The sequence below is a fragment of the Perna viridis genome, chromosome 6, assembly GCF_037379345.1.
Source record: "Perna viridis isolate PV_CMFRI_1.1 ecotype Kerala chromosome 6, ASM3737934v1, whole genome shotgun sequence".
Lineage (NCBI taxonomy): Eukaryota > Metazoa > Mollusca > Bivalvia > Mytilida > Mytilidae > Perna > Perna viridis.
In genome coordinates, this window is record NC_142450.1 from 14182614 (window position 1) to 14208276 (window position 25663).

Sequence of the window (25663 nt, forward strand, 5' to 3'; positions counted from 1 at the left end):
AGGGAAGCATGAAACTCTCGGGGGAGGTCAACGTTCCACCAACTGACTGCCTAGTCACTTTGCTCCCAATGGTTTTAAAAAAGAACAATTTTACTTTTAATGGAGACCATTATTAGCAAATAAATGGCACAGATATGGGTACGAAAAATGGTATCGTCTTATGCCATCATTTTCATTGGAAAAGTTGAAATAGAACTACTTGAATCCTCTATAGAAAAAACCTCTGTCCTGGTATAGGTTTATTGACGACCTGGAATGAAGTGGACACATGACAAAGAAGAACTAAACAATTTTATCGCACGTGCTAGCAATCAACGTCTTTCAATTAATTTCACTCACGAAACATCTGCTACTAACATCTCATTCCTCGATACCATAAGCACTTGATCGGGGGAGAGCTCTCCACGGACCTTTACTCCAACCCACTGACACACATCAATATCATATGCATAATAGCTGTCATCCATCTCACCTGACTAAGAGTATGTATACCATTTAGTCAAGCTTTTAGGCTAAGGCGGATTTGTTCAAATGACATCTAGGTCAACTGAAGAACAATTCAAGAAGAAGGGGATATATATACAAGACCATCAAAGAAGGGTTCCAAAAATTTACAATATCCCAAGAAGTAGTTTGTTAGAGTACAAGGCAAAGAAAAAATGTAAAAGAACCCCTTGTGTCCTAACATACCACCCCTGCCTTAAAAACAGCCACAATACCATTCGTGAGCACTGGGCCTCTGTCGAAACTCAACATTATCCCCAGTCTTTCCTGAACCATCTATGATTGCTTTCAGACAGCCAGACAGTTTGCGTAGTCTGCTTGTGAGGGCTTGAATATCTAAGCCCAACTTGACTTGAGGCGAGAGTTGCCCCTGTGGTGATAAAAGTTGCAAATGTTGAAACCAAATGCACCACTCGTCATCATTGACCAGAACATTCACGGGGAATTGCTACAAAATATTTTGTAACGTGCACTGCAAGAGTGCTTATGTAAGATATTTGGTCCACTGTCCCATCTCTGGCTTTCAATATGTTGATGAATCTAAAGAGCCTTTTCACAAGCGCTTGGACGGACACAGGAGTGACCTAACAAAAACAAGCCTTTACTCCCAGTGAGTCAACACTTCAGATTACTAAACCACTGTCTCGATGATTTCAACAAAATGAAAATCTTCATCGTGGAACAAAAAAGGATCTGGAGCGATCTACAGAGAGTGAAGCGGAAGGGATTTTGAATAAAAGAACTCCGTGTTTTATCCCCACACGGAATAAAAAAAACAAAAACATTAAGTTCTTCCTATTTTGTAGTTTCTTATTACAGTGTTTGAAAATATTTTTAGTTTTATAGTTCAGTGTTCAAGATCAACATACAACAATGTTTAAGATTTTTGTTAAATGTCAATAAAATTTTATACGTCACAGGTATTCATCTGTTTAGATAGAGAGTTGTGTTCACAGACCATTTACTTTGATACTCACTCAGTTTATTTAAGGCATTGACGAAGGTCATTAGTTGACTGAAAAATTTGCACATTATACATTTAATTATAGTGTATGAACATCTTTATCGGTATCGTTGTACAATCCTTAAGACTTACATAATTTTTTTTTGTTTGTGCTGCGTCGTCTTGAATCGACGATTCGATACCCATTAAGTTTGCTGGTTGGCAGATATATATATACAATAATTTGATAAATATTATTACTTTTTGTATTAAAAAGTTAATTCTGATATGCCTGTTAGGCTCAGTAATATTATTTTAACATATTTTTTATACGACTTCAAAACACATACAGAAAGATAATCGTTTAATGTTTCTTTCAAAATTCAAAAGTATTCAGTTAGGAAAAATGTGTAAAGAGAGAAACGGTTTACATATTACAACATTTACAGTATAAGGCATGTATTAATACATGGTAGTAAAGGGGAAGTACACGATCGGCCTGAACACATGGATATGCTTAGTACAAACATATTATTATCAATGACGGGATGTTTTTTTTATACAAATAACATGTACTATCTTATCTAAAGTATTGACGTTTAAGTCAATGGATTTTAATAAATATTACAGGAAATTTTTTAGGATATCTAAAAATTAGTTAATCAGAGAAAATGGTGAATTTAATCAAAAGAATTTTAAGTTATATGACTTGGGTTAATAAATTGAATTTTCGACTTGAAAATTAGAAACTGTAAAAAGAACTTATTATTAGTTTGTAGTTCAATTATGCTGTGTGTCGGAGAGTTTTGTGTTCAGTCATTTCGGGGTACCATACTACAAAAAACGAACGCATCTATATTTTACACAAACTGGTGACCATTTAAATGACGGGGGACTTTGAGGGTTTTTTTTTAAATTATTCAGAGAGAACGGTGAAATTAAACCAAAATTAAATTAATATTAAGAATTATTATTCTAATTTTCATGAAAGTCTGGATAGTTCAGCGTTAATGAAGATAAACCATTTCGCGATGTTTCCAGGGTTAACCGACCCAAAGCCGTTATTATACAGTTACTGTTCAAAATGATAGAAATCGATTCAGTACATGAGTACTTTGATTTAAAAAATGAACACGTTAATTGATTCATTGGTATCATAAGTATAACCTCATCATGAAGTGTGTTATATGCTCCAAGCATACTAGGTAATATCATTTTAAAGGAGACTATTGTCCTATGAGGACATAAATTATAGACATTTAATAGAAGACTTTAGAAGACTTTCCTCTCAAAAATACATTTTTTAACAAAAATTGCATTTTTTTTTCAGTAAAAAACAATTTTATTTCCTGTAATTTGTTTTCTGTAGATGATTTTTAAAAGATCCACTTATAAATTACTAAATGGTCATTTAGAAATAAAAAAAAAAACATTTTTGTAAAGTTTGAGACTTTTTTCATTGCCTTTTATTGTTACCATAACAACAACAGATTTTAGAGAAATTGAATTACAAAAAAATGTACTTAATATATTAACATGACGGTACTGTGCATCATTGTCTATAATTATTTTGTTGTTATTTCAGTGGTCAACATGACTAATTGCGGTTAAAATCATGTTAGTTCCTTAAAAAAATCAAGTATTTTCTGGCCATTACCATGGCAGCATTTTTTAAGGAATTATTTCAGTTTTATTTTTATTTGTTTTTCAAAATCATCATGAAAATTCGTTTTATAGGTTATTTCAACTAACCTGATACAACATACTGAGGATTCTTCCATATGCTTGATGCTTACTGATATACTATCTTAAACACTTTTCAGAATTGTCTAAAGTAAATCTCCTTCATTCACTTTCCTTGAGGTCATGTTGAGCAGTTAAATGGGCAATTTAGTTACATTCTCACAAATGATATACAAATGTACTTTGAAGACGTTTACTCATTGACCATGTATATCAATTATGAATAAATTTCTGCAATAGATTTGCATTTGCACTCATTATTGGTTCTAAAAACTAATATTAACGCAGGTTGTAAGTAACATAATACAATGAAATAAGAATCGAAGGTCGTGATTTGTTTACTTTTCGAGAATAATAAAAGGAACATTTTCATTAACAAATTAATTTAAATGACTAATCATGAAAACCAAGAGTATAGCGGAAATTAAACAAGTCATCCAGGGAAGAAAGACTCATGCAACAAAGAATATAAACTAACCAAAATATTACGCACAAAGCAACAAAAGTAATTGAGCATTTTTGACTCCACTAAGAACTTGGAGCATTAGCCAGGTGCACCGTTAAGGTAAGCGTTCTCTGCTTTTTAGGAAACCCCCGAAAACTTTCAACATGAAAATCAATTATGGGGTAAGCAAAAGGGGAATGTAATTGTTTGTCATAATCAATGAGTGATAAGAATTTATTTTTTATTTGATTGTTAAACAAATAAAGGTAGACATGAAACAAGCAAACAATAAAATCAAATTAAACAAACAAAAAAAAAAAAAAAAAAACAAAATATAAAAAAAAACAGTTGTAACATTTTAGCGCTTATTCTACTTCACTTGGTTCCAAATCGATGAAGTCAATATAAATGTCAGCTATGATTTAAGGTTAATGTCGGCTTGATTTAAGCTTCAAACACATCGAAGTAGGAGAGGCTTTGCCTACAAGAAAAAACATAAATATACTAGTAAATATTGATTACAAACATGGTAATAAATATCAATAATAATAATAATAATATCAATAATAATAATAATAATAATAATTATAATAATAATTAGGATACAGATGATATAATATGAAATGATAAGAAGGAGTTTGTAAAAATGCATTTTCTGTTATTGTGATAAAATAGTTCTATTATTTGGTCATTCTACTAACTGAATAGATAACAACTTCAGGAATCAAACAACTGTTTTAAATGTCCCGACATGGATATAAAATATGCAATATTAACAGGAATATGCAAAATATATCGAACGTACGATTTTCTCCGACGATTGAAAATTGCAAAATGCCAATGATGACAAAATGAAAACCATGATTTGTCGAACCACAATTGCATGGTCTGCAAATATAACCGTCGCGCACGGTCAATTCATATTAAAACGATTTCCGGAGCTATAGTGTTTATGCGTAAATATAGTTAAACAATAAAGTAGGGATTGTCGGTCGTGATTAATACGTAAATAGTATATCTGGAAGAGTATATATAATTTAGAAAATGATTTAAAGTAATATGTAATACTAATTGGCTCATTGTTCATAGTAAGAGAGGCAAGTTAACCATATCTTTTATCTTTGTTATAAATGGAGAATATAGAGCTAAGAATTTCTTTCTCATACTTTACCTGTATTTTGTATTTTCAGGCCGCCCCTACCAACAAACGAAAGTCAGGACACGAGTCAGGTCGCTGTTTTTCCACGCAATTACATGCAATATTAGCTAATACTCGCACGATACATGTGCTGACCGTAACCTATCGCCTTTTATTTTTTAATCAGTTGTTTCGGATATTGTATGCTATGTTTATGTTAGTTACCTTCACCTAATTATTACAGTAGTAATGGTTACAGTATGAAATTAATGTAATATAATTACTTTATATTATGACATTAGGCATAATGTTTCATACCAAGAAAGAAAGAACAAAAAAAAAATGTAACACCACGATACTACATCTTTTAGACTGCACATATATTTTTGTGTAACGTAAATATTACAATTTCGAGCAGGTTTTTTATCGCGCTAGACTTCTTACAATTAGGCTTCTGGAAGAGGGTTTTGCTACAAGATTGAAGTCATCACTACAGACATTTTATGGTAGTCATTATGAACTCTTGTATATTTATGATGTATCCATCATGAAAAATGATTTTTCACAGGTTTCCTTTCCTATTTCGTCTACCCAGGACTTGACTTTTTAACTCGGCGGGTGTTTCTAGAAAAGCAGAGGATGCTTACCCATCCGGTGCACCTGGTCAATGCTCCCGGGTTTTACCGGAATCCGAGTTGCTCATTTGCTTTTGTTACTTTGTATTTTGTTGCTTTATGTTCTTTGTTGTGTTTGTCTGTTTTCCATGTCTGGTCTTACATTCATTTGATTTCCGCTAGAATCATTGAAACACAAACCGAGTTGCTTATACAATGTTAAGTTCAGGAAAGACGGAAGAGGACAGGAAAACTATGACACGTTGAAAAATACTAATTGATTCATTGTTCGTAGTAAGAAGGGCAAGTTAACTGTATATTTTATCTCCGTTATAAATGGAGAATATAGACCTAAGCTTTTCTTTTTTTTTATAATTTACCTGTTGAAGTAATTTGTATTTCCAGCCCGCCCTACCAACAAACAAAAATCAGGACACGAATCAGGTCGCTGTTTTTTCCACGCAATTAATTGCAATGTTAACTGAGACAATTCGTGTTTATTTTATTCTACCTTACGCACGATGTATGTGCTGACCTTAGCCCGTAGCCTATCGCCTTTTATTTTTTTAATCAATTGTTTCGGATATTGTATGCTATGTTTATGTTAATTACTTTCACCTAAGTATTACAGTATTACTGGCTACAGTATGAACTTAATGTAATATAGATATTTTATATTATGGCATTAGGCATAATAATTCATACCAAGAAAGAAAGAAAAAAATGTAATAGCACGATAATATTATATATTTTGATTTCCTTGATTATTCGTTCACAATATCATACATTTCTTTTACCTTTCGTCAATCCCATCCGACAAAAAAATGATTTGCATTGACTGCTTTTTCCTAATTTGAAACACATATCAATGACATGTAAGCTAAATATAGATGTGCATTGTTTGCATGTTTGGATGTTTTTTCCTTACAACTTTGTTGTCGGTACATAATGTTGACTCATTAACTTATTTAGGATAAAAAAGTGAAATAATTTATAACAAAAAACTACTATTGATTTTTAAGTATAAGAATAACGGTAAGATTACAGAGACGATATTTATTAAGTGTTGTTATATCAGGAGTCGTGGTAGGGTATTTAAAATACACTAGATACATTTTCAGAGTCGAAATTCTGAAAAAAAGAAGAACAAATGCAATTAACAGTTGTGTACATCAAAATGCATGCACCAATGGGTAAATATGATTTGTGTATCTATGGTCAAAGTCTAAACATTGACGAAAAATATCAATAGGGAAACACATATTGAACACATTATGGAAACATGAAGCATATAAATAGAAAAGAAATGTTACTGCAAGCCGATCATGAAATTGGTTTTACGAAAAAAACTGTATCATATCAAAGGCTAATTAATTTAAATAAAAAAAAAAAACAAAAAAACAAAAAACAAAAAACAAAAAAAAACAAACAAACAAAAAAACAAACAAACAAACAAACAAATAAAAGCAAATAAAAACAAACAAACAAACAAACACAAAAACAAACAAGAAGACAAACAAACCAAAGCAAAATAAACTAATTCAAACATGAATAAACAAAAAAAAAAATCATTCATCTACAAACCAATCCACACCAATGATGAATTGGTCTTTTTTCCGGCGTTTGGGTTAGAATTAACAGTATATTAGTCTGTTCAATTTGATGTTTGCTTATTTAAAATTAAATTACTTTTTCTATTTTGGACGTCCCTGCACAAAATGATTTCCCTCTGAAATCCTCCTGTCAATACGCTCTCCATTTGTCCGTCCAACAATAAATGCCGTGACGACAAGAAAAAGGATTCTTACTATCTTGAAAATCTCCATTTTTTTAAATCTAAAAAATTAAAATGAAATATTAGATGTTAATGTTGTTTCAGTAGTAAGTGTTTTTAACATTTTCTCCATATGAAGTTTAGTGAGTTGAAAAAAGTTGTAAATTGGCTGGAGGATAATGTCAGGAAGCCTATCGGAAAACTTTTAGAACTTCAATCCTTATTGCCAAAGGACTTCTGGAGTGCTTTATTTTATTTTATATTTGAATGTCTGGAAATAGCATGACGAAATGTCGTGATTTAAATACATGGTACGTGTATGACTAAAAAACTTGGAAAGAAAATAAAAAAAAACACACGCCCCCTAAAAATATAAAATAAAGAAAAGAAAAAACACAATTAATAATAATAAAAGAAATGTGAGCAAACATATTGCAAAACAAAACAAAAAAATATAATACTTGCTTTCAAACTGTCTCTGATTAGAAGCTGGAAAGATATTGGATAAATTACTTTAAGCTTTCTGTTATATAACTTTGATGACGTGAACATTCTGGAATCTTGCCACTATTCAAAATGAATTTTCGTGATATCCTTCACCTGACCATAGTAAGACTATTCAAACATAAGACCAAAGGCGGGTAAAAATATCTTAATCGGGTAACTTTAGAACGTATAAATAAGACACGAGTTAAATCTTCCAACGGTCATGGTTTTCTATCCAAAAAAGTTAAAGACTAATAGCATGAACAAACATCTTCAGAACAATTAAAAGTATCACGAAGTATCTAGATGGAAAACAAAGTACTGTAGTCGTGTAAGGGAAAAATAATGTAATTGATAATAAAGTTAGAATTAAAATATAATTTATCACCGAAAAAAGCTACTGTTATGAAGTTTTCATCTTTCTGGTAGTTCGATAAAAATATAAAAAAAAATGAAATATACGCTCACTTTATCATGTTTATTGTATGTATACTTGTTTGATCCGTTCAATTTGAACCCCGACTCTAACTTTCAAACACCAACAGACATCAACCGACAAATCATTTCATGATTTGGTCTAACACAATTTAAAGAAATTTCCTTACATATTGCTATTTTTGGACTCTTTAGTCAGTGGTGTATTTATCGTTTCTGCGCTTTTAGCAACAAGCTTCTAATTTTAAGAATAACGATATGATATATCAATTCACATTTTTGCTTTTGAAAGGTGACTAATTAATCGATTGTATAGTAATAAATTGTGTGCAATTGAAGCAAAGTACAGTTAATATGGAAGATATTATCAAACTGCTCCGAGGGTAATATAACCTCAAAACAAATCTATTACATCTTAATAGCACTTGCTATACATTAAAGAATAATCAAGGGAACCAAGATTCTAAGGAAAATAAACATAATGGACAATGAATCGACTGGGAAAACATACAAATACACAAAAAAAACACAGGATAAGCTAAATTAAAATAAAAACAAAAGTAAATGATGAACCTAATCAAATCATGGACCAAGTTGCTTTGGTATGATAAGTGTAGTTTGCTTTTTCCAGAAACATATGCTGAGTTGATCATAAAATATTAAATTTGGGGTAGACGAAAGGAGAAAGTAAACTTTTACACAGTACATAAATCGGTTTTCATTTTTGGAATATAAGCATCAAAACAAAGATATTTTTCCTTGAAACGATATTTGACCATATGAAAATTTTTCGTCGACCTTGCTGCCTTTATAAAATGAAATGGGACCTTTTTTCAGGATTTGTTTGTTTTTTTGTCTGTGTGAAGTATTTCAATTAAAACAAATAATAAAAAAAAATAAAAAAAAGAAAAGAAAGAAACCAACAAACAAAACAAAATTGATGCTTATTCTAGAAGCCTAAATCACCGACTTTTTTTTCCCTTTTTTTCCAATTCAATGCATGTTTGGAAATATCTGTGTTCATGTTTCTGGCATCAAAATGTAGTGACTTTTTACACAATAGTTTTTTGGGTCTTACAATCACTAGCATTTATATCAATATCATATTCTTTTTGTTTTTCGTTTTCTTTGGGTTTATTTTTGTTTTGTTTGTTGTTTGTATGTTTGTATGTTTTTTTTTTTGTTTTTTTGTTTTCGTTTTCGTTTTTGCTTTGTTTTGATTTGCTTTGTAATGGATTGTGTCAGCACAAACATTTATCAAACATTTAGTTATGAATAGTTACGTTTCCTATTTGTAATTGCTAATATACATTTGTTTTTGGAATATGACAATATAGAAGTCATGAATGGAACCGGTCTTCTTTGTCTTGGGAAGCATATCAAAATTAAATAAACGTATACATCAGGAATATATCAAAATAATAGGGATTATGTTACTTGTTGTCATTGCACTTGCTGTAGGAGAAACGAGTGCAGGCCGGTATAATAGGAGGATGTCAGAAAGAAACCACTTTGTGGAGAAACCTAAATTCCGCATATGGTATGTTTTAATGATATATCACATTAACAGTAATTGTTTAAATGCGTATTTAGGTGATTGCACACATTTTTACATTTGAACCACCGCCATAATTTTTATTATCTTTATTTTATGCACATATCTTTTGTTTTCTTAAGAAAATTAAATAAATGACTGTTCACTATGCTAATTTAAGGTATAAAATTTTAATTAGTAATTTGACAGAGAATCCTCTGCTCCAAGTACTGACATCTTTGTGTTCGGTATTAATTGTAGCTAAAGTTATGGTAATTAATTTATTATTTTCACAAACCTAATGAAACAAAAAAAGCTATTTTGGGACGTTTGATTTCATTGTATTTGATACTTTCATGTTGAAGACAAATGGGAGTGATGTCATGTGGTATATTTCATGTGGAACATGTCCATGAAATCTGCATAACTTGAGAAAACAGAAAATCTTACGTAAACTGATATCAAATCCGAGTTCAATGTTAAAAAATATATGATACATTCATACAATATCGAATTCAAACAAACACGCATGAGCATACGCACAAACGCCAAATTACCCAAACTCATGCCCACATAAGAAATCCCTTATCTTTGTAAACGTCATGTAAAATGAATCAATCAAGAAATCCAACAATTTTAACATTTACATTTGGTTACCACCTCTACATAGTTTTTAATGTATAGTTAGTTATTTTACCAAAAGAGTCCGAATGAAATAAAAAAAAATTATATTTGACAGAGCACATTATAACTAGTTTTTCATTTCGATCGATCACATATCGACCTTTTCAGTGGCATACCGTCACCGTTCGACACAGACGATGCTCCTTTGGATCGAATATCAGTTATACACGTAATACGTAAACCATAAAAAATTATAAAATTTATACAATTTAGCCTGTTTAAATAAAGTTCATTCCGTATTTAAAATCTGCAATTCACACAGTTCCCATTTAATGAGAGAGACATTTAAGGCAGTAGTCTATCGAAAAATTCGATATTTCCACTGCATCAGTTAAGCTCTTAAGGTTGTGTTAAATGATAACCAACATTATTATTTTTAAAACTTTTAATTTGCATGTATGAGTTAATTTCTTTCACTACAATATTTACGATCCCGATCTTGCATACAAAATATTTTGTAAACTTGAACGTCTTGGCGTATATGTCATACATTTACTACAGGTTGAGACGGAGTAAGAATTATATCTTTGAGTAGAGTATTCGCGTGCTTCATCTACGATATTTTATGGTTAGGTTAATATTTCGGACCTATATACAGCATGGTTTCTTCAATTGACACAACTATTCAACCTGGAAGTCATGAATTATATGTAATAGGACTTAAGACTATAATCAATCACTATTTAGACCAATGTCCGTAGGATAAAATGATTACAAGGGTCTCTCCCTTTCAGAAATTTAGATCTTAATTCCAGATCTCATTCATATGCATTGGTATTTAACAATTTTGTGATGCACATAAATAGTTGTCAGTATATTGAAAAGATAATTGTGTTCGTTTGATCACCATTGTTCTAAATAGAATTGGTTTCTGGTGATGCAATAAACCTTCACGATATAATGTAATATCATGTTCTATACAGAAATTACAGTTACACCTTTTTGAAGTATTATAAACCCCAACAGAGTTGAATAAACATATATATTTGGTTATGTATGACTAATTTTGTAAACTTTGAAACAATGGAGATGATAAGGACTAGCCTACTTGTAATAATGGCACTTGATGCGGGAAGACGAAAAGAGAACAATTTTAGCCATTGTAATCGTTATCATTAAATTCAGATGAAAAAAATATCAGATTAAAGCCAGTCGTGCTCAACAAAATTCGTTACAATTCAACTGTTGAATAGTTTTATGTGTTACATGTATCTTTTTAAAATCCAGAAGTTTCAATGTATCGACAGCTATATGGATGACGTATTATCGTTAAACTATCCTAGTTTCGAGGATTTGATATATCGCATCTACCCCAAAGAACTTGCGATAGAGGAAACTATAGACATATCTTGACCTACACTTAGACATCGATGGTAAAGGAATACTATTGATCAAACTTTACGACAAACGTGATGACTTTTCATTCAGAGTTGACAATATTCCTTTTATCTGTGGCAACATCCCTTCAGCATCGGCGTATGGATTTTTCATATGCCAGAGTTTCCATATTTACGCAGAATCTTTGTATCGCGCTAGACTTCTTACAATTAGGCTTCTGGAACAGGATTATGTTGCTACGAGATTGAAGTCATCAATACAGAAGTTTTCTGATCATCATCATGAACTCGTGGATCGTTACGGTGTATCCGTCTGCACCATGAAAACTGATTTGTTCGACGTGTCATAGGTTTCCTTTCCCCTTTCGTCTACCTTGGACTGGATTTTTTATGGGCAACTCTGCGTGTATTTCTAGAAAAACAGAGGACGCTTACTCTACTTGTGCTTTTGGTCCATGCTCCCAGTTTTTAGTGGAGTCCAAGTTGCTTATTTACTTTTGTTACTCTGTACATGCTGTACGTATCATGTCGGTTACTTTATGTTCTTAGTTGTGTTTATTAGTTTTTGCAGTGTCTGGTCTTTGTCCCTGGATTGTATTCTTTTGATTTCCGCCAAAATCCTGATTCTCTTGAATACTTTTTCATGAAAATGTAGGGTACTTATGTTTTCAAGCATGTTTTATTTTTTTGTTTTTCTTGTTATACAAAATATATGGAATTAACAAATCTTTATTTTTGTAACAGTGATTTGGAATATAGTCATACAGACTTAACACGCAGCAATGATGCTTAATCATTAAAACTTAAAAACAACTGCCGAAATGTCGCCACATTTATTTATATACCTTATTCAGTAGACGTAAAAACAATATGAATAGGATGTGAACACAACTTCTTAACACACACACACTCAAAGAAAACAAAAAACCTTGCCCTTTTTGAGCAATATCAACATTATATTAGTATTGATTTTCATATATAAGAAAATAATAGAAGAAAAGTTTAAATAGATAATGATAAAAAAAGACATACACTACATGATTTTTTCTTTATCGTTGTCACATTAATTTAAAGCCCTTCATTTATTCACCATAAAACGTCAGGTATTGTGTTCATTTTCAAAATGTTAAAATAAATTTCATTTTTGTTAACACATACTTTTGTTTGAAAGATTATATTTTTCCTATTTTTTAAACTCCAATCATCATCCTCGACAAATCATAACATTAAAACATGTAGGATGCAAAAATAAAATAAAAAATGGATTAATATGTCGACACTCTATATGAATATATGAATTTTATTTTTAAGTGCAACAGCCAATTGAAAACTCTACCTAGTAATGTGTCCAGTAAGTCTTTCTGACCAGGAAATAAGAGGAGTTCGGTGTGTTTTAAAAATGGACGACTCACTTCTTGTCTGACATTTATAAAGACTGATACTTTAAATCATTCATATTTTTTTTCCTTTTTACACAACATTCTGTATGGCAGTGCATTTTAACCAGATAATATAATGATATGATATATTTGACATTTTCATGGCTTCCTTTGCTACATGAATTTTTTCGTGTTGTGGTACCAGTATCGTATTGCATATCCCTGAGCAGGTGTACGTCAAAACATGGATGCTATAAAAATATAGTGCATTTTATTTTTGCCTCTCTACAAACTAACATTTTGTCAAAAGATATGAACAATGACTTATAAAATAGAGCAAACATCACACTGTAAGATGAAGAACTTTTTTAAAAGAAAATCTAACATAATATCATAAAAATGTTCCACTGAAAAGGTTGGTTTGGTGAGTGCAAAACGAAAGTGAAAGTAGGGAAAATGGCTATTTATAGTTCGAGACTACTTTTCTGTCCGATCTTCGTGGACTCACCCTATTTTCTTTGCGGGAAATTATTTTTTCACATGTCCTTAGAAACGCTACATAAGTGAAAGTTTTATTGAATCAATTTACATATTTTTTTAAAAAATCCTAAAAATATGCACTTCACTATAGAAGTCTATGGGAAAATTAATACGATAATGAAACCTTGTCTCAGGTCACACATATCATTTCCTGTTCCATCTCATGTTGTTTTGATTTCTTACAACATACGTAGGTGATACATTGTAGATATGACGGAGGACGTTTGATTGCACGAAAGTGTCAAGGTGATACATTGTAGATATCACGGAACACGTTTGGTTGCACGAAAGTGTCAAGGTGATACATTGTAGATATCATGGAGCACGTTTGATTGCACGAAAATGTCAAGGTGATACATTGCAGATATCACGGAGGACGTTTGATTGCACGAAAGCGTCAAAGTTAATGTGACCCTTATATGTAAAAGTATTCAAGGACAGTATTAAGGAATTAATCCTCAAATAACTAACGCTGTAAACTAAATACTTAAAGAGATTGCGGCACGGATATTTTTAAATATAAAGGATGAGAAACATTCAGAGAACAATCAATTTCAGATTGTTTCCGTAATTGAACGAGGAATTTGAGAGGTAAGATATTCAAATACTTATAGTACTTTTATATAGATTTTTTTTCTTTATCGTATTAAGCTTTTCATCTAATTATAAAAAGTAAAATTTTCCCCACAAGTTTAATTAATCTCTGCCACAAGAATTGTGTGGACTGCCTTCAACACGTATATATTTGCAAATATTAGACACCAAATTCATTATTACACAATTTGTTTTCCTATTTATTGCTTCAAATTCAATGAGTTTGTAATTGAGAATATAATTTTTCATGTTTTTGGTGTTAAGAAGTTGTAACTTTTTCTTTACAGAAATCAGTTATGTCTTACAATCAAAAACATATACCGATAGCATATATGTTTGTTTTTTATATCTGTTTTCGCTTATTTGTCTTAATTTGCTTTTGTTTTGCATTGCAATACTTCAGCACAAAATTTAATATGGATTGCAAAAAGCTCACAAATATCTATGATTTCTATTTGTAATGGCTAATATATACAATGTTTTTTTTCTGTTTTTTTGTATATAACATAGAGGTCATAAATAGAAGCGGTCTTAATCCTATCAAATAAGCATATCAAAGTTAGGTAAACGTTTACATTTAGCTAGGTATTAATCAATCTTGTAGGGATTGAAACGATGGAGATGTTCAAGATGGTAAGGATTATGTTACTTCTTGTCATGGCACTTGCTGTAGGACAAACTAGTGCAGGACGGTTTAATAGAAGAATGTCAGAAAGAATTCGCTTTGTGGAAAAGCCTCGCCGCCCATTGTGTATGTCTTAATGATAAATACATTAATAGTAATTGTAAAAATGCGTGTTTCGGTGAACACATGTTAACCTTAACATTTTAACCACCCACGCCAATTTCGGAAGTTAAAAGTATTCTCTATATTATTTTAGTCGAGTATTATACGGTCGCTCATTCAACGACACTTACATAATGTTTGTAAAATATTTCTATACACTCTATTTCTTTTTTTTTCTTTTATTAGGAAAAAAAAAAAAAAACAATATTTTTTTTTATTTCTACCGTTATGACCGAGTTCAGGGGAACTTTCTGTGTATTACTAGTTTTGAAGTCAGCTGCTAAAGACGTGTCAATGTTATTAACGGTAAAATGATCAAAAATGCATCATATCATCATTATCGTGACACACACATTCACATTGTTAATAAACATAATAAGGTACGTTGATGTACCGATTTTTGATATTTTATTTTTATTATATTTTGTGTGCACATATCACCTATTTATCTAAAGAAATTCAAGTAATAATTGTTCACTATTCTAATTTCAGATATAAAATTGTAAAAAGAGATTTGACTGAAAACCTTCAGCTTAAAAAATAACAATGATTTCTAAAGATTAAAACAGGACTGTTCGGTATACAATATGGCTAAAATTATGAATATTTAATTTTTATCTAAATAAATCTGATAAAGCTAAAATACCTGTTTTTGGTTGTTTGATACCATATAATTTGATACTACTTTCATATTTAAGACAAATGGGGGTAGGGGGATGTCATGTGGTATATTTCAAGTGGACATGTTCATAAAATCTGCTAAACTTACGAACATAGAAATCAAGTTAGAGTTCGATGTTAATAACATATATACAAACATTCAAAAATACAAACAAAAACGCACAAAAATACCCAAACAATCTCATGCACACATAAAAAAAAATCCCTTATCCATGTAAACATTATGTAAAATGACTTTTTGAAGAATTTCAACACTTTTAATATTAAAATTTGGTTACCAACCCTACCTACATTCAATGTGTATAGATAGTCACTCGTTATTTTTGTGAATTATTTGTTTTCAACCATCTTGCCTCATATTGCAAAATATTGCGAACTTTTCTGTGGTATACCAATATCGTTTGACGCAGACATTTGGATCGATTATCAATACTATACCTTATGTAAACCATGTACAAGATTTATAGAATTTAGCCTGTTTAAATTAATTCCATGCCGTATAGAAAAGCTTCAAGCCACACAATCCTGAGTTAACGAGAGGGACTTTTGAGATAGTTGTCTATCGAAAATTCGATACTATTACTGCATCAATGAGGGAAGTATGACAGACACTTTTCTAATCAATCAAATACAACTCAGTTCGAAAGGCATTGGTGTTTAGTTTTTCTCGGATAGGAATATGGATCGGTTTATTCTTACAATATTCTTAATCTGGCAAGATACTAAGAACATTCGTTCTAGAATCACCCAAAGAATTTAAAGATAGTTATATTATCATGTACATTCACAATATGCTATTCTGTTCCATTCTGTTCTCTGCATGTTTAATCTGACTCTTTTCTGTGTCAGAGATTTTCTCACGGAATTCTTATGCTTTCACCGCGTTTGCTTTTGGTTGGCCAAATCAGTTGGTTTGCGTTAGCATGCTTGTCTCATGAATTAAAGGTCGTTGGGTCAACCCCGGACTTGTTAACCATAGATTCTGTAAACTTGGAAGTCATTGCATTTTTTTTGTATAACGGATATAATTTACTACAAATTGGCGCGGAGTAAGAATGTCTTTGGGTGGAGTATTTGAGTGCTGATGAATCTGCAATTGATCTACGAAATTGTAAAGCACGGTTAATATTTCAGACTTGTTCACAACATGGTTTGATCAATGGATACTATTCCTTCACCTTTAATACATGAACTATCTGTTATAAAACACATATTTCAATAAATCAATATTCGGGCCAATACGCAAAGGGTAATATCAGTACAATTGTATCTGCTTTCAGTGATTAAGTTTTAAATTTGAAGTTTATTCCGATGCAAAGGTGTTGCACTTTCCAAATTGGCTGGAAAGCGTTCAGGTTTGTGAAGTATTACAAAGCTCAAACAAAGCTGAATAAACATATACATTTGGTTATATGTATATTTATACCATTGCAACCGTTATGATTGAGTTCAGATGGAAATATCAAACAACACGTTACAGTTCAATAATTGAATAGTAGTATATGTTATCTGTTTTAAAAACCACAGTTTACCCTATTTTGATTTTGGTCTAGGACAACGCCTGCATTAATTTTTTTCAATCGTGTATTTTTTTTTCTTATTTTGTGTAAAATTCAAATTAGCATATTTATCGTGCAATTGAATTACTGGTCAGTCATTTGAAAAGCAACACGGGTTCAAATGAATTAAATAATCAATTTCACATGTCCTTCAATATTATTGAAAGGAAAACAATATTTGCATTCCTGGTTAGATAGTCTGTTTAAAAGAAGTATTTACAAGTTAATTAAATCTATTAAAAGAATATCATGTAAACAGACATTTGCTAGCATCAATTTTACAAATTTGCTATCGGGTTGTGATATATTTATCATTTCATACACATTTTGCCAGATGAAGATTTTTGAAACTCTGATCGTGAGAGTTGGTCGATGTATGTTAGTAGGTCAGTGATGAATGAACCCCGGCCCAGTCGGTCCCGCATATAGTTACAACCGTCTTTTACCAAAACAAAGCGAACTTAAGGTACAACTTACCCAAACCTGGAGAATTGTTTTACTGGTAATATGTATGACTTCAGAATTCCTCGATGATTGAAGTGTAAGGTCTCAGTAAATGCAAACATGACGTCTTATTTGTTATCACAGGTGCTCTGACGTTTCAAGCTTCTCTGTAACGTCAAAATCAATGAAAGAATATGCTGCCAGTTTTCTTTTGTTGTGTTTCTTTATTAAGATGAGGGTTTATTCAATCACAGTTTAAAAGAACCTAGGACTTCATTTAACACTACAATAATCTTATGTGTTATTTACAAATATTTTAGTTACTTCCGGAAAAAAATCTCCCAAATTAAAACGTCATTTATTGTGTGCGTGATCAAACGCCAACCATATGTACAAAAAACTCCTTACACTGCATCTTTCGTTTTTCTAGGGCAATGACTCTAACATGGAGTCGTCTGATAGCTTGGTTATAAGTCTTATAATAAGGATTACATCGATTATAACTGAACAAAAATATGCCAAAAACCTAACGGTTTTGGAGATTTACGAAAACACTGACCCCTTTGATATATTCTTAGTAACAGCGGTCATATTTTTCAATAGATCAAAAATCTTCACATCAGTTTTATGCAGAATGATCTAAATTATTTTCAACAAAATGTAATCCAGAGAAATGGACCAGACATTGGAAACATACACACACAGCAAAGAACGTAAAATGGTTAAAAGTCGAACAAAACATGCATTTCTCGAAATGTACGGATGGACACGCAATTGTCCGCAAAATATTTCTGAGGGTATCACATAATACATACCTCGTCACTACGTGTGGTGGGATACAAAAACTGAAGATAAGGAAAGCACAAAACAGGTTCGTTCTGTATACATGCAGTATATGTAAACTTAAAATTGTCTGTAGGGTTCAAATTGCATTACCAATAAGTGAGTTCAACTCAGTAATTGTTGTGACTAAGCTGCTGCGTTGACGCCCTTGCCCACTCCCATACCCCAATTCGGTCTGAGAGCATTTACACACGCTGTTTTGATGTAAGTCAACCGAAGAGTGAAATAAATAATTATTGGGCTCCTTTTTAATTTCATATGGCCATCACCAGATTTTGTATTGCTTTAAATAATATAATTCACAAATATGTCCAATTTATTATGTAGACATTTATAACACCTAAAGGAAGGTCGATCAATATATGACGCCAAAAATTCTTTCTAATAATTTTGTGAAATTGTTATTCATTTCAGGCTTTTTTTTTAAAATGTAAAGAATTTACATGATGGCTAATTAGCTAATTATAAACCATCTACTTTGGTTCTGCATGCTCGCCAAGGGAACACTCTTCTTACAACTTTAAATGTGTTTTATAGTACGTGAAACATGTGCGTGCAAAGAATAAGCAAAGCCGATGTGTAAATACACTATTGATAAATTAATTTGAAATTAATAGTTTAATCAACGTCTTGGTGTGGTAGCACCTGCGGCTTCTTTTATTTTTTTTACGGTGCCGGGTAGCGACTTTCATAATCTGCAAACGCGTTTTGCAGTTTGCAATCTTTTATATGATGATTTCTTTTATAAAATACTCCAACAACAAGTACACAACATCATAGAATATGGACATGGTTAATGAGTGTTTACGGGAGCTTTTAATTTTACGGCAAATTTCTTGAAATTAGGTGAAATATAACCTTTCAAATATAAACGTAAGACGGAGGTAATTTAGCAAATATGGTAACGTTGACGTTTTATTACAATTACCCGATAAATTGACCACATGTATTCAAAATCATCTGCATACGACATTAATTCTTTATTTAAATAACACAACTCATACGTTATGTCAGAGCTTGCCGAAACTTTGCAGACTTTTTGTATCGCGCTAGAACTCTAACACATAGGCTTCTGGAACAAGATTGAAGTCATCACTACAGAAGTTTTATGGTCGTTATCGTGGATCTTTATGGTGTATCCATCGGCACCATGAAAATTGATTTATTCAACGGTCATAGTTTTCCTTCCCTTACGGTTTGTCTACCCCGGACTTGACTTTTTATGAGCAACTCGGTGGGTGTTTCTAGAAAAGCAGAGGACGTTTACCCTACCGGTGCACCTGGTCCATGCTCCCAGTTTTTAGTGGAGTCCGAGTTGCTTATTTACTTTTGTTACTCTGTACATGCTGTATGTATCATGTCGGTTATATTATGTTCTTAGTTGTGTTTATTAGTTTACTTTTGTTACTTTGTATGTATGATTTTATTACTTTATGTTCCTTTTTGTGTATGTCTGTTTTCCATGTCTAGTCTTTGTCCCTGGGTTACATTCTTTTGATTACCGCTATAACATTGGTTCCCTTGATTACTCTTTAACATCAAACAGGGGGATATTGAATAAACTAATAATGAATAAAAAAATTAAAATGATAAAATTATTTTAATTAATGTTATTCATATACATGTAAATGATATTTATAATCAAAATGAAACATTAATTATATTTATAAAGAATTGTAACAGCTTATTATGAACGTGCTCTGTCTAAGGGGATTATTCAAATTAAAATTTTCTAGATTTTATAAGTCTAGACGCGATCTTACCATATCTTAACATAGAATTTTAATACAATCTCAAATTATTCAAATTAATCAACGTAATTAATAAGAATCGGAATTTTAGTACAATTTCAAATTATTCAAATTAATCAATGTAATTAATAAAAATCGAAGGTCGTGCTTTGTTTATTTTTTGAGAATAATAAAAAAGGAACATTATCATTAAGAAATTAATTTAAATGAGTAATCATGAGAACCAAGATTATAGCGGAAATAAAACAAGTCATCCAGGGAAGAAAGACTCATACAACAAAGAACATAATCTTACCAACATATGACGTACAAAGCATTTTGGACTCCACTAAAACCTTTGAGCATTAGCCAGGTGGACCTGTAAGGTAAGCGTTCACAGCTTTTTAAGAAACAACCGAAAATGTTCAAGATAAAAATCAATTACGGGGTAAACAAAAGGGGAATGTAAGTGTTTGTAATAATCAATGAGTTATTAGAATTCATTTGATTGTAAAACAAATAAAGGTAGAAATGACAAGCAAACAATAAAATCAAATAATAATACACAAAAAGAAAAACCAAATATAAAAAAAAAACAAAAACAAAAACAAAAAAAAAACAAACAGTTGTAACAATTTTAGTGCTTATTCTGCTTCCCTTGAAATTGGTTCCAAATCAATGAAGTCAATATAAATGTCAGCCATGATTTGTTGAAGGTTAACGTCGGCTTGATTTAAGCATCAAACATATTGAAGTAGGAACTGCGTTGCCGACAAGAAAAAAACATAAGTATACTTCAGATGTAAGTAATGATAACAAACGTGGTAATATTAATATATATTAATGATAATAATATCAATAATAATAATAATAATAATAATAATTAGCATAAGATGATATAATATGATATAAGAAGCAGTTTGTAAAAATGCATTTTCTGTTATTGTGATAAAATAGTTTCATTATTTGGTCATTCTGCTAATTGAATAGATAACATTTTCAGGAATCAAACAACTGTTCTAAATGTCCTTACATGGATATAACAATATGCAAAATTAACACGAATGTGCAAAATTTATCGGAGGTACGATTTTCTCCGACGATTGAAAATTGCAAAACGCCAATGATAACAAAAAGAAAACAATGCTTTGTCGAACCACAATTGGATGATCTGCAAATATAACTGGTCATTTGCTGTTTATTTTCTATGATGATATTTCAGATGTTATTAGAATTGAAAAGAAATGTTAGTTTACAAATAAAAAATCCGATTCAAGCATTCAATTAAATACATACATACATTTATTCATACATATATGGAAACACACATACATATAATTAATTATATTTATGTCTTTAAACTAATGTTCTGGCAGTACGATGGCAGACTTCCCACATCACATTTGACTTTATAATATATATATTCCTTTACCATGTGGTTTTTGTTCGTTTTAGTTTATTGCCCTTTGCTCCTTTGATATGATTTTGGTAACCAATCGTTTGTCCGACAGCGAGCACCACCAGTAGAATAACCACCATGGTATGTTATGGCATTGTGATAGACACATAATTTGACAATTGCAATTTTTCTCCATCTCTTCAACCAGTTAAAGGAAACATTATTTTATTTCTATTGACCAATAATGTTGATTTGTTTCAATTGATATAAGGTGTGTCCAAAACCATTGGAATACAACTGGGAACAAAGTTTGGCTTTTGAAAAAAAAAATGATTATCAAAATTAAAGAATCATTTCATTTCTCTCAAAAATTGTAATTATTTTAACTGACATCTACATACAATGGCATTTCGCCACTTCCGTCAGAATATTTTGGCCATTCATAGTACTGCTCATACATTGTACATATATAGGGTGTCGTGCGGGGTCCGTTCCGGAGCTATAGTGTTTATGCGTAAATGTCGATAAACAATAAAGTAGGGATTGTTGGTCGTGACTAATACGTAAATAGTATATTCGGAAGGGTATATATAATTCAGAAAATGATGTTAAAGTCATATGTAATACTAATTGGCTCATTGTTCGTAGTAAGAAGGGCAAGTTAGCTGTATATTTTATCTCCGTTATAAATGGAGAATATAGAGCTAAAATTTTCTTTTTTTTATAATTTACCTGTTGAAGTAATTTGTATTTCCAGCCCGTCCCTACCACCAAACGAAAATCAGGACACGATTCGCTGTTTTTTCCACGCAATTACATGCAATGTTAACTGAGACAATTTGTGTTTATTTTATTCTACCTTACGCACGATGTATGTGCTGACCTTAGCCTATCGTCTTTTACTTTTTTTAATCAATTGTTTCGGATATAATATGCTATGCTTATGTTAATTACAGTATTAATGGCTAAGTATGAAATTAATGTAATATAGATATTTTATATTATGGCATTAGGCATAATATTTCATACCAAGAAAGAAAGGGAAAAAAATGTGATAGCACGATACTGTATTTTTTAGACTGGTCATATATTTTTTTGTTTAACGTAAATATTATAATTTCGAACACGTTGAGCTATACTGCCACCTAAATTAATATTTATTTCAAAATCTCCCAAGTAATTATGAAATGTCTATGGCCAGGGCGTCCGAAGTAAAAAAAAAGTTTGGTTGATGTACTTAAACTTGTCCTTTCCGTTTTTCATAAACAGGGCAGGGTCAATGGTTACCTATAAATAACGTACACGTTTTGGTCCTGTTGGACGTTGGCAGCCTAACTGATTGCGATCCATAAACACATTAAAGGGGACACAAAATGTGAAAATTATGTGAAATGAGGGGAAAAACTTTATTTCACTACAGTTTTCTTTGACAATCATCAAAAATCATAATATTCCTACGATGAAAACCTTTTTGTAACATCTAAGACTAAGTCTAAATTTCATACCAACGTACTTTTTGTTCGTTTTACACGTTATTTTTGTAAATGCTTGTAAATCGTTTCGTCTGGGATTAGCAATCTTTTCAAAACAAAAATATTCAAAAAGTATAATTTTTTTCAGAAATTAACAGGGTAAGATCTTACCTGTGTACGACGGGTCTCACTTGCGAAAACAGAGATGCAATGGCTCGAATTTTCCAGTGTCTTATATGTAAAGTAAGCATATCTAACCATCATAGACTACTGCCCAGAACGTATTGAATTATTAACTTTTGTGATCCTTACCTATATTCTTCCGTAACATATTACATGTTTGTTTTATCTTTCACCGAAGTATCGAAACATTTTACAAAGTGATGACGTACAGTACAATGTTCACTTAAGATAAAAATGGTTCTTTAATGGATAATTTTTTTCAATTTTCTCCACAGAACTGCAACCATTCCCCATACCATATTGTCCATATTAAAATACTCAATTCTCAATACTCAATACCCTTTGCTTTTGTTTATGAACTCTCCATTATTTACATTTTCGATTTGAATTATATTGAGTATAAAATTTTCAAAACTAATATTCAATGCACTTTGAGTGTCCACCGTGAACACCCTAATCTCATTCATTAACTGCACGATGATCTTCACGTATGGAGTTTTCATATCACATACATTATGCCAGAGTTTGCAGTACCTACGCCGACTTTTTGTATCACGCTAGACTTCTTACAACAAGGCTTCTGGAAGAGGGTTATTTTGCTATAAGATTGAGGTCGTCAATACAGATGTTATGTGGTCGTAATTATGAATATGTGAATCGTTAAGGTGTGTCCATCTAAACCATGAAAACCGATTTGTCCAACATGTCATAGTTTTCCTTTTCCTTTTCATGTACCCCGGACTTGACTTCGGCAGAACACGGCAGATGTTCCTAGAAAAGCAGAGGTCGCTTACAATATCAGTGCAACAGGTCTATGTTTTTACTGGAGTCCGAGTTTCTCATTTAGTTTTGTTGCTTTGTACGTATTAATTTGGTTATTTTATGTTTTTTTTTTTGTTGTATGTGTCAGTTTCCCCCGTCCGGTCTTTATCTCTGGATTTCATATTTTGATTTCCTTGATTATTCGTTCACAATATCATACATTTCTTTTACCGTTCGTCAATCCTATCCGACAAAAAAATTGATTTACATTGGCTGTTTTTTTTTCCTAATTCCTAATTCAAGGATATGTAACCTAAATATAGACGTACATTGTTTGCATGTTTGGATGTTTTCACCTTACGACTCTTTTGTCCGTACATAATGTTGACTCATAAACTTATTTAGGATAAAAAAAAGTGAAATAATTTATAACAAAAAACTACTATTGATTTTTAAGTATAAGACTAACGGTACGATTACAGAGACGATATTTATTAAGTGTTGTTATATCAGGAGTCGTGGTAGGGTTTTTAAAAATACACTGGATCCATTTTCAAAGTCGAAATTCTGAAGAAAAAGAACAAATGCAATTAACAGTTGTGTACATCACAATGCATGCACTAATGGGTAAATATGATGTGTGTATCTATGGTCAAAGTTTAAGTATTGACGGAAAATATCAATAAGGAAACACATATTGAACACATTATGGAAACATGAAGCATATAAATAGAAAACAAATGTTACTGGAAGCCGATCATGAAATTTGTTTTACGAAAAAAAAATGTATCATATCAAAGGCTGATTAATTTAAATAAAAAAAAAATACAAATAAAAACAAACAAACAAACAAACACAAAAACAAACAGAAAGACAAACAAACCAAAGCAAAACAAACAAAACCAAACATGAATAAACAATAAAAAAACATTCATCTACAAACCAAGCCACAAAAATGATGAATTGGTCTTTTTTCCGGCGTTTGGGTTAGAATTAACAATATATTAGTCTGTTCAATTTGATGTTTGCTTATTTAAAATTAGATTATTTTTTTATTTATGACGAGGTAAACGTCCCTGCACAAAATGATTTCCCTCTGAAATCCTCATGTCAATACGTTCTCCATTTGTCCGTCCAACAATAAATGCCGTGACGACAAGAAAAAGGATTCTTACTATCTTGAAAATTTCCATTTTTTTATATCTAAAAAATTAAAATGAAATATTAGATGTTAATGTTGTTTCAGTAGTAAGTGTTTTTAACAATTTTTCCATATGAAGTTTAGTGAGTTGCAAAAAGTTGTAAATTGGCTGTAGGATAATGTCAGGAAGCCTATCGGAAAACTTTTAGAACTTGCCAAAGGACTTCTGGAGTGCTTTATTTTATTTTATATTTTATTGATTTCTATGTCTGGAAATAGCATGACCAAACGTCGTGATTTAAATACATGGTACGTGTATGACTAAAATACTAGGAAAGAAAATAAAAAAAAAAAAAACACACACGCCCCCTAAAAATATAAAATAAAGAAAAGACAAAACACAATTAATAATAATAAAACAAATGTGAGCAGAACTATTGCAAAACAAACCCAAAAAATATAATACACATTTTAATAAAATAATTAATTAAACGCGGCAGAAACAAAAATTA

At 31.2% G+C, this 25663-nt stretch overlaps 1 long non-coding RNA gene across 1 annotated transcript; it reads left to right on the plus strand.

The window, feature by feature from the left end:
* Positions 1-13994: 13994 nt before the first annotated feature.
* On the plus strand, positions 13995-15574 carry LOC148613754 (uncharacterized). The gene is made up of 3 exons (XR_015923154.1): positions 13995-14147; positions 14755-14901; positions 15430-15574. It is a non-coding gene; the product is annotated as an uncharacterized LOC148613754 (long non-coding RNA).
* The last annotated feature ends 10089 nt before the right edge of the window (positions 15575-25663 follow it).